The sequence below is a fragment of the Canis aureus genome, chromosome X, assembly GCF_053574225.1.
Source record: "Canis aureus isolate CA01 chromosome X, VMU_Caureus_v.1.0, whole genome shotgun sequence".
Classification (NCBI taxonomy): domain Eukaryota; kingdom Metazoa; phylum Chordata; class Mammalia; order Carnivora; family Canidae; genus Canis; species Canis aureus.
The window spans coordinates 102838437-102847902 of NC_135649.1; positions in this window are offsets into that span (position 1 = coordinate 102838437).

The window sequence follows — 9466 nt, forward strand, 5'->3', positions numbered from 1 at the left end:
ATTGCTAGTGAAATTTTGATGCATTAAAAGCTTTCTGAAAGTAACTTGGCAGCATACATTAAAATTAAAAATACATGTACCCATTCGGGGATCCCATCCCATAGAAGTAAAGCACGTAAGAACACATGCATGTGAAAGTTTATTGCTGTGGTATTTTTTTAAAAACTAAACAAAAAACCCAAACTTGAAAAAACAATGGTGTATCTCCATCAAGAAATGTCAGGATACATTGTGGCATATCCATACTCTCAATTATTGTTATTTGAAATACTGAAATAGAACTTTACTGGTTGTGTTAGGGTGTTTTTCACGAGGTATTGAGATACCAAGATCCAAACATATGTACAATTTAATGACACTGTTAAAAAAATCAGTAGTAATGGGCACCTGGGTTGCTCAGTGGTTGAGTGTGTCTGCCTTTGGCTCAGGTTGTGATCCCAGGGTCCTGGGATTGAGTCCTGCATTGGGTTCCCCACAGGGAGCCTGCTTCTCCCCTGCCTAGGTCTCTGCCTCTCTCTCTGTGTCTCTCATTAATAAGTGAAACATTTTTTAAAAAATTAAATCAGTAGTAACAAATGTTATCCTTATATACATAGATATGTACACCTATTTATACAGGACATGTAAGGATGCAGACTATGATTTCCTGGTCATCTTGAAGGCAGAAAAGGGGGCATTTACTGATTTGAGGGGAGGGAGAAGAGGAGGGCCAAACAAAAGATAAAATGTAAAAAAAAAAAAAAAAAAAAAGGCTACACCAGAAATAAGATGTCTATATCCATTATAATCATATATTTTAAATGACCTTTTTCAACATATTTAATAAAATCAAAAGTACAAAGATATTTAAATATATCAATAACACAGGTAAATCAATGCTTTTTTTTAACCAACTCCTTCTCATTCGTTCTTAGGTATATAATAACCTTCAAAATGCAAATTTTTATATTTCCATACTGTATTGCATCTGAGGAGTAATTGGATCTGGTGGAGGCCAGTAGCACATGTAGTGAAAAAATTTACCCAAGGGAAAACAAAGGAGATTGAAGTTTATCGAATACACTGCTAGGGAGCAGCTGCAGGACAACAAAGGAGAGACTTTTTGCCAGGAGGCAGTGGGGGGGAACTCTAGCTAATGGGGGAGTGAGGAGGATCATATATTATTTTCCTTTTTTTGGTACTTGTGCCGGCTTGTAAGTAGACCATTGGTCAGCTAGGGCCTATGGGTATTTTGAGGTAGGTCACCTAATAAGCCTGTTTGTGTTCAGCTTAGTGGCTGGCTATGGGCCCTTTCACCTTACTCAGGACACCATTGCTCAAGCCTGCTGCCTAAAAGTGGCCTCTACAGCATCTGTGGTTATTTGAAACCACTCACTGCCAAAAACGGACTTGTCACTGACCCATTTGGACATGGTTTACATTGGCATAGGTTTCATTCATGTTCTCTTTTATCATTAATATCCTCAATATTCCTTATTGTGCTTCCTAAACTATCTATTGGATTTGCTGGGGAGGAAAAAAATTTGTCTTCTATCCTTCTAGGTTCTTTGGATGGTCTAATAATTAAAAACATAAGATAGATGAACAGTAGTAAAGCAAATATAATTAGATGTCGATGGGGGCCACATTAAGTATATGGACTCAAAGACTAGTCAGTCAGACAACTGAGGTTATATACCCTCTTCAGGTAAGAAATGGGATGGAGGTCTGATGATTTTAAAAAGAAAAAAAAAAAAAAGCAGATGCTTGGTAATTAGACCTTTGTCTTGCTCTCTAGATAGGTCGTTCAGATAGCAAAGTCATCTCTTGGTAATAAATCTCTTTCTAGGCCAGTATTCCTATCTAAATTCTTTTAGGTATGGGGCACCTGACTCCCAGGTAAAGCATGTAACTCTTAATTTCAGGGTTGTGAGTTCAAGCCCCACGATGAGCATGGAGCCTACTTGAAAAAAAAATTAAACAAAAAAAAATTATTTTAGTTTAAGGGAGAGGTAAAATTTTTTCTTGAGTCAGTTGGGTCTTGATTGCCTTTGGCTCAAGATAGTCCACATGCCAAAGTGGCACATTTTGGGAAACTTGTTCTGCACTCCTTCGGGTTCATTCTAAAATGCATCTTCCTTTCGTGATGGTTTCTTTCATCCTAATGATGTTCCTCAGCTTTGCCAACTTCATTTTCATCTTATCATTTTCTTGTCTCTTTCCCCCTGCTTTATTGTATTTCTGTCCTGGGTCATCAGTCAAATATTTGGATGTTTGGTTATATTTTCTTCATTAATTACAAAATATTTGTTGACTCCTTGTGTTTTCTCTGTGGCAACATGTTTCTAGTGGGTCTTCTTCGTATGTTAATTAATGACGATTTTCTTGATGTCACATTTCAATAGTGTCTTCATATAGCTGCTGTGTTAGTTCCCTTTTTTGTTGTTAGTTCCCTTTTTAAATAGTCTGTTAGCATTGTTATCCCAGAAATTAGCAATAAAATGAGGATTCATACTTTCCTCTTGTTATCTTTATTTTGGTGGTTAAAAAAAATATCTTGGAATTCTTTTATTTTTTTAATAACAAATTTATTTTTTATTGGTGTTCAATTTGCCAACATACAGAATAACACCCAGTGCTCATCCCGTCAAGTGCCCCCCTCAGTGCCCGTCACCCATTCACCCCCACCCCCCGCCCTCCTCCCCTTCCACCACCCCTAGTTCGTTTCACAGAGTTAGGAGTCTTCATGTTCTGTCTCCCTTTCTGATATTTCCTACCCATTTCTTCTCCCTTCCCTTCTATTGCCTTTCACTATTATTTATATTCCCCAAGTGAATGAGAACATACACTGTTTGTCCTTCTCCGATTGACTTACTTCACTCAGCATAATACCCTCCAGTTCCATCCACGTCGAAGCAAATGGTGGGTATTTGTCGTTTCTAATGGGTGAGGAATATTCCATTGTATACATAGACCACAGCTTCTTTATCCATTCATCTTTCAATGGACACAGAGGCTCCTTCCACAGTTTGGCTATTGTGGATGTTGCTGCTAGAAATATCGGGGTGCAGGTGTCCCGGCGTTTCATTGCATCTGTATCTTTGGGGTAAATCCCAGCAGTGCACTTGCTGGGTTGTAGGGCAGGTCTATTTTTAACTGTTTGAGGAACCTCCACACAGTTTTCCAGAGTGGCTGCATCAGTTCACATTCCCACCAACAGTGTAAGAGGGTTCCCCTTTCTCCACATCCTCTCCAACATTTGTGGTTTCCTGCCTTGTTAATTTGCCCCATTCTCACTGGTGTGAGGTGGTATCTCATTGTGGTTTTGATTTATATTTCCCTGATGGCAAGTGATGCAGAGCATTTCTCATGTGCGTGTTGGCCATGTCTATGTCTTCCTCTGTGAGATTTCTGCTCATGTCTTTTGCCCATTTCATGATTGGATTGTTTGTTTCTTTGGTGTTGAGTTTAATAAGTTCTTTATAGATCTTGGAAACTAGCCCTTTATCTGATATGTCATTTGCAAATATCTTCTCCCATTCTGTAGGTTGTCTCTTAGTTTTGTTGACTGTATCCTTTGCTATGCAAAAGCTTTTTATCTTGATGAAGTCCCAATAGTTCATTTTTGCTTTTGTTTCTTTTGCCTTCGTGGATGTATCTTGCAAGTAGTTACTGTGGCCAAGTTCAAAAAGGGTGTTGCCTGTGTTCTCCTCTAGGATTTTGATGGAATCTTGTCTCACATCGTATCAGCAAGAGAAAAACCAAGAACCATATGATCCTCTCATTAGATGCAGAGAAAGCATTTGACAAAATACAGCATCCATTCCTGATCAAAACTCTTCAGAGTGTAGGGATAGAGGGAACATTCCTCAACATCTTAAAACCCATCTACGAAAAGCCCACAGCAAATATAATTCTCAATGAGGAAGCACTGGGAGCCTTTCCCCTAAGATCAGGAACAAGACAGGGATGTCCACTCTCACCACTGCTATTCAACATAGTACTGGAAGTCCTAGCCTCAGCAATCAAACAACAAAAAGACATTAAAGGCATTCAAATTGGCAAGGAATTCTTTTATCATCCATCTTGATTACAGTCTTTCAATTGCCAGACTGGACGAAGCAGTTTGTGTGGACTGTTTTTTGCACTTGGCAATTTATACGATAACTAGTGTTGTGCCCAAGATTGCAAATCCAAGAAACCACCAAAGAGCTGATGCCGATGCAAGCAAATGAGGGTTTATTAGCAAGCTCCAGCTTGGATCCAAGTAGATCCAACACAGTGGAGCAGGGACTTGGACCCCTGAGGTGGGTTCCAGCTGGGTTTTTATGGGCTGGTCTAGGGGACCTCCAGAAGGGGTGGAGGAATTTCTTAAGCTCTGTTTTCATTCTGATATGGGGCTTTTAAGGATGTTAAGTGGTTTTTTCCTGTAACTGAAGTAAGGTAAAGTTCAGCTCTTATTCATAGGGGCCTGAGATGGCTGTACTTGTGCTAACACTGAACTTAAGGTGGAATGGCCTTAATTTTCTCAGCCTCCACACTAGTAATTAAATACTATTTCCAAAATGGTAATAGTGCTTCCAAAGCAGTAAAACAAAATGAGCAAAATGAAGTATGCGATGAAATGTTTGTTTTAAGAAATATGCCTTTTCAGGGGAGGAAAAGTGACTTTCTTTCTGTCCTATGTTCTTAGCTGAGAACCCAAATGAAATGGTAACAGGAGAAAAAAAAAGATAAACAGGAGAAAAATTAAGTTTGATAACTTAATATTTTAAAAAGTTTAATAAATGTGTACCTCATGTATACATGGGAGATACCCAGGAAAACTGAATTAATTCTTCTTCTGAATGGCTCAAGTCATCACCATAAGTGACTTTTCCAGCTAAAGACAAAAGAACACGTTGTGAAGAGTGGAGGAGGGGGGATCCCTGGGTGGCGCAGCGGTTTGGTGCCTGCCTTTGGCCCAGGGCATGATCCTGGAGACCCGGGATCGAATCCCACGTCGGGCTCCCGGTGCATGGAGCCTGCTTCTCCCTCTGCCTATGTCTCTGCCTCTCTCTCTCTCTCTCTCTGTGTGTGTGTGACTATCATAAATAAATAAAGAAAAAAATATTAAAAAAAAAAAAGAGTGGAGGAGGGGAAGCCTGTTATGGGAGGTTACAAAGAAAAGAACAGTAATAAAGGTTATGGTTGTTAGGCCAATTTACATCCTCACGTTCTCCAATGCTAAAGAGTTTCTAGAGATTTAGAATCCTCTGTCTCTTCCAAGTACAGAAAGGGAGACATCCTTACAAATGGAGATTTCCCTTGTAAATATCTATTTCAAAAAGGGTAGCTTTAGATCAATTTTCAGAGCTGCTGCTTTGTCCAAATTTCATAAAAAATAATCTGTTCAAAATAATCTTGACAAAGAGACAAGTTTTGGTATGGCAAATTCTGCTCCCCTTCACTTTAAAAGAGGAGAAGAAAGTGACGTCCATCACAGAAACCTCTTTGGCATTTTAGAACGAGATACTCTAATGCAATAAGTGGAATTGATATAAATAGTCATTACTTTTGTCTCACATTGAAAGCTTTTTTTAACATCAGTTTTGTTACCTGAACACTGACTTCACAGTCCAGAGCTATAATTTCTAAATGATTTGTTTCTTTAGTTTGTTGAATGGGTTTTTGTCATTACCATATAGCTTTATTTTATAGAATACATCAAGTCAAAGAGGCAATTTAAAATGTAACCGCTTTCTAGTACCTTTTTGGTCCCTTACACTTCTCACATTCTATGGATATCTGTTGTGAAAGTTCAAAGGTGTTTTAGTCATTTGCTCTGCATAGTATTTTTTCTATTACCTGGCTTGGAAGAATAATGGAATTTCAAGATTAAGTTGATATTCTGGTTAAAGGAATGAACACAAATCCCATCCAGGACTAACTTATTTCCATTGGAATATGATTCAGTATAGTAATGCCAACCAAAATTGAATGTGTTATGCAATTAATCAGTTGATGTGCCTATTTTCAAACATTTATTGAATATTGATAGTATGCTTGATACTGTACAGAATACTCAGAGGTATCCTTCCAAGGGAAATTTATATCATTTAATATACTTTGTTAATATTAAGTATCAGCACTTTGAGGTCTATCGGGACCACTTTTAATAAGAATTTCATTAAATTATTTTGAATAATTCGCGGTATTTCTGTTATTTTCAAAATATCACAGCAATGTCAATACAAAAAAGATCATAAGTCATCCTTTCCTTTGTTATTTTTGCCACTTAATGCTTTTTATTATCAGGCTAAATGATCAGATAAAATTGTAGCCAAATTACAATTAAGCATAATCATTACAATCTACATAAATAATATTTGTACTCTGTGTTTGGTATGGTCTGATAAAAATGATAACTTGTGTAATGCACAACCTTTGTAATGCAGTACTTTTACTTTGTAAGGAGTAATGTGGCATTTATTTTAAAGCTTTTATTAAATTAAGGAATTCACTTATTCTTAGTCTGCTATAATTTTTTAAAGAATTCCCACCTCACTACATATAAGAATTTATGCTAGACAAACTGCAAATCAAAAAATGTTAAATCTTACTTGCCAGATACACAATTCTCCATTTGTAAAAGCTAGAAAAAAAAGTATTTTGAAGGTCTGAAAGTCTATTTAATAAGTATGATCACATGAGTGACAGGCAAAGGAGGAAATTTTAGCTTCTGTGTCTTACACTGTTCCAAAGACATTATTTCTCTTGAAGAAATTTTATACACCACTGGACCGTATCATGAACTAGTCACATTTAATTTAAAAAAAATAATCTTAGTATAATGTGAACTATTCCAACAATACTTATATGCCAAACTTTTAAATTTCCAAATACTGTTTTAAGAGCAGTATTGTCTCCTAGCAAGTGGCTTGGACCCATGCAGTATTTTAGCATAGTGCTTTAAATATCACTTTTCACAAACTGCTTTTCATGAAGTGAAAGCAATTGTATATATTAATTCTTATGAGAACCCCATCAGTATTCATTATATGAATTCTTTGTAAGAATGGGCATTACTATTTTATTATCTGGTATGCATGCATAAACCTCAAGGTACCAAAGTAGTTTTTTTGAAATCAATATTTCAAAATGTTGTATTTTCTAATAATTACGTATAAGTTACATTGTGCAGAGGTTACTTTTGTTGCATAACCTGTCTGTGGTCACACTGTAGCTGTTCCCATCGATGTCCAAGGAAAATGAATGAGTTCATGATTTTTTAGGCTATGTCATTATGGATAAAATTTATAACATTAATGTCATTACTACTTCTATGTGACATTTTGCAAACCACTTAGCTGTGCATTTATTGTGTCTGGGGAAAAGTTAAAAAAAGATGACAAAAATAAGTCACAGTAAAGAATTTATGATCTTATAAAAAATATTTAGAAATGCTATGTGTTGGGGCACTGGGGTGGCTCAGTGGCTGAGCTTCTGCCTTTGTTTGGCTCAGCATGTGATCCCAGGATCCTAGGATCTAGTCCCATGTCGGGCTCCCTGCATGGAGCCTGCTTCTCCCTCTGCCTGTGTCTCTGCCTCTCTCTCTCTGTCTCTCATGAATGAATAAATAAAATGTTTTTTAAAAATTATTTTCCAGTTTTACTGAGGTATGAATGACAAATACACATTGTATTTATTTAATGTGTATAATTGATGTCTTAGTATACATACATATACCTTGTGAAATGATTCCCCCAATTAAGTTCATTAACCTTAAAAAATCACAAAAGGCAGAAAAAAAAGAGCATAAGTCAAAAATAGGAAAATAGAAAAGGGTCAACAAATAGAAAACAGTGGGATGCCTGGGTGGCTCAGTGGTTGAGCATCTGCCTTTGGCCCAGGGCGTGATCCTGGAGACCCGGGATCGAGTCCCACATTGGGCTCCCTGCGTGGAGCCTGCTTCTCCCTCTGCCTGTGTCTCTGCCTCCCTCTGTGTGTCTCTCATGAATAAATAAATAAAATCTTTATTAAAAAAAACAAATAGAAAACAGTAACAAATAGGGTAGATATTAATCTAATCATTTCAATAATAATTTTCAATATCAGCAATCTGAAAATACCAATTAAAAGAAGAGCTGTATGAATCAGGAAACAAATCTCAACTACATGTTGTTTACAACAAATTCATTTTAAATATAAATATTAAAAATAGATATAATTAAATATAAATATGTGTTGAGTGAACTGGGCATCTGCCTGGGCAGAAGACCACACATTTATTAAGTGAAGCCTCAGCACTTAGTTGTCAGATCTGATGCTGGGTGTGTGCTCTTCCTAGGAATCTCAGGGAGGAAGTGTTGAGTCTGTTTGCAGATGAGAAAACTGAAGCCCAGAGAAGCTGAGGATGAGCCTGTGTTCCCGGGTTCTTGAGGGGCAGAACTGGCATGGATTAAAAATTAAGAGATGAAGAAAGATATACCATGATCTTATTAACCAAAGGAAAACGGGAGTAGGTGTGTTAATTTCACACAGAGCAAAGTTCAGATCGAGGGGAGTTACCAGGGTTAGAGAAGGGCATTACATAATAAAGTGCTAACTCTCTTAGATTACATAACGGTACTTAATGAGGATGTGCCTAAAAACAGAATATCATGAGATATTCTGTATGAGACAAAAATTATAGGAAAAAGTAGATGAATCCATTATACTAGAGACTTCTACAACTTTACATATTAGAAATGAAAAGATCTAGCAGGCAGAAAATTAGTAGGGACATAGTTGAACTCCTTAACATGATAAGTTAACAGGATATGATTAACATCTACGGACTACTTCATCCAACTGCAGAATACACATTCTTGTCAAGCTCACATGGGGCACTCACCGAGATTAACCACATTCTGGGCCATAAAGCACATCTAAGAAATATTTCAAAAATGGAAATCATGTAGTTTCTATCTCAGACAATAATGGGATTAAACTTGAAATCACCAACAAAACGATGACTGGAAAATCCTCAAAGCATGAAGATTAAATACGACACTAATAAATTACACGAGTATAAAAAGAAAACTCAAGAGAAATTAAAAAAAAAATATCTTCAATGGCTCAGCAGTTTACCACCGCCTTCAGCCCAGGGCATGATCCTGGGGACCCGGGATCGGAGTCCCACGTCGGGCTCCCTGCACGGAGCCTGCTTCTCCCTCTACCCCCCACCCCCCGTCTCTCATGAATGAATGAATGAATGAGTGAACGGATAAATAAATAAATAATACCTTCAATGAAATGAAATGATAAGACAACTTATCAAAAATTGTGCGGATTTTTGTATGGGCATGAGATATAGGACTTTGCACACTGTATTCATTTTTTTTTTAAATATTTTATTTATTTATGACAGATACAGAGAGAGAGAGAGAGTCAGAGACACAGGCAGAGGGAGAAGCAGGCTCCATGCACTGGGAGCCCGATGTGGGATTCGATCCCGGGTCTCCAG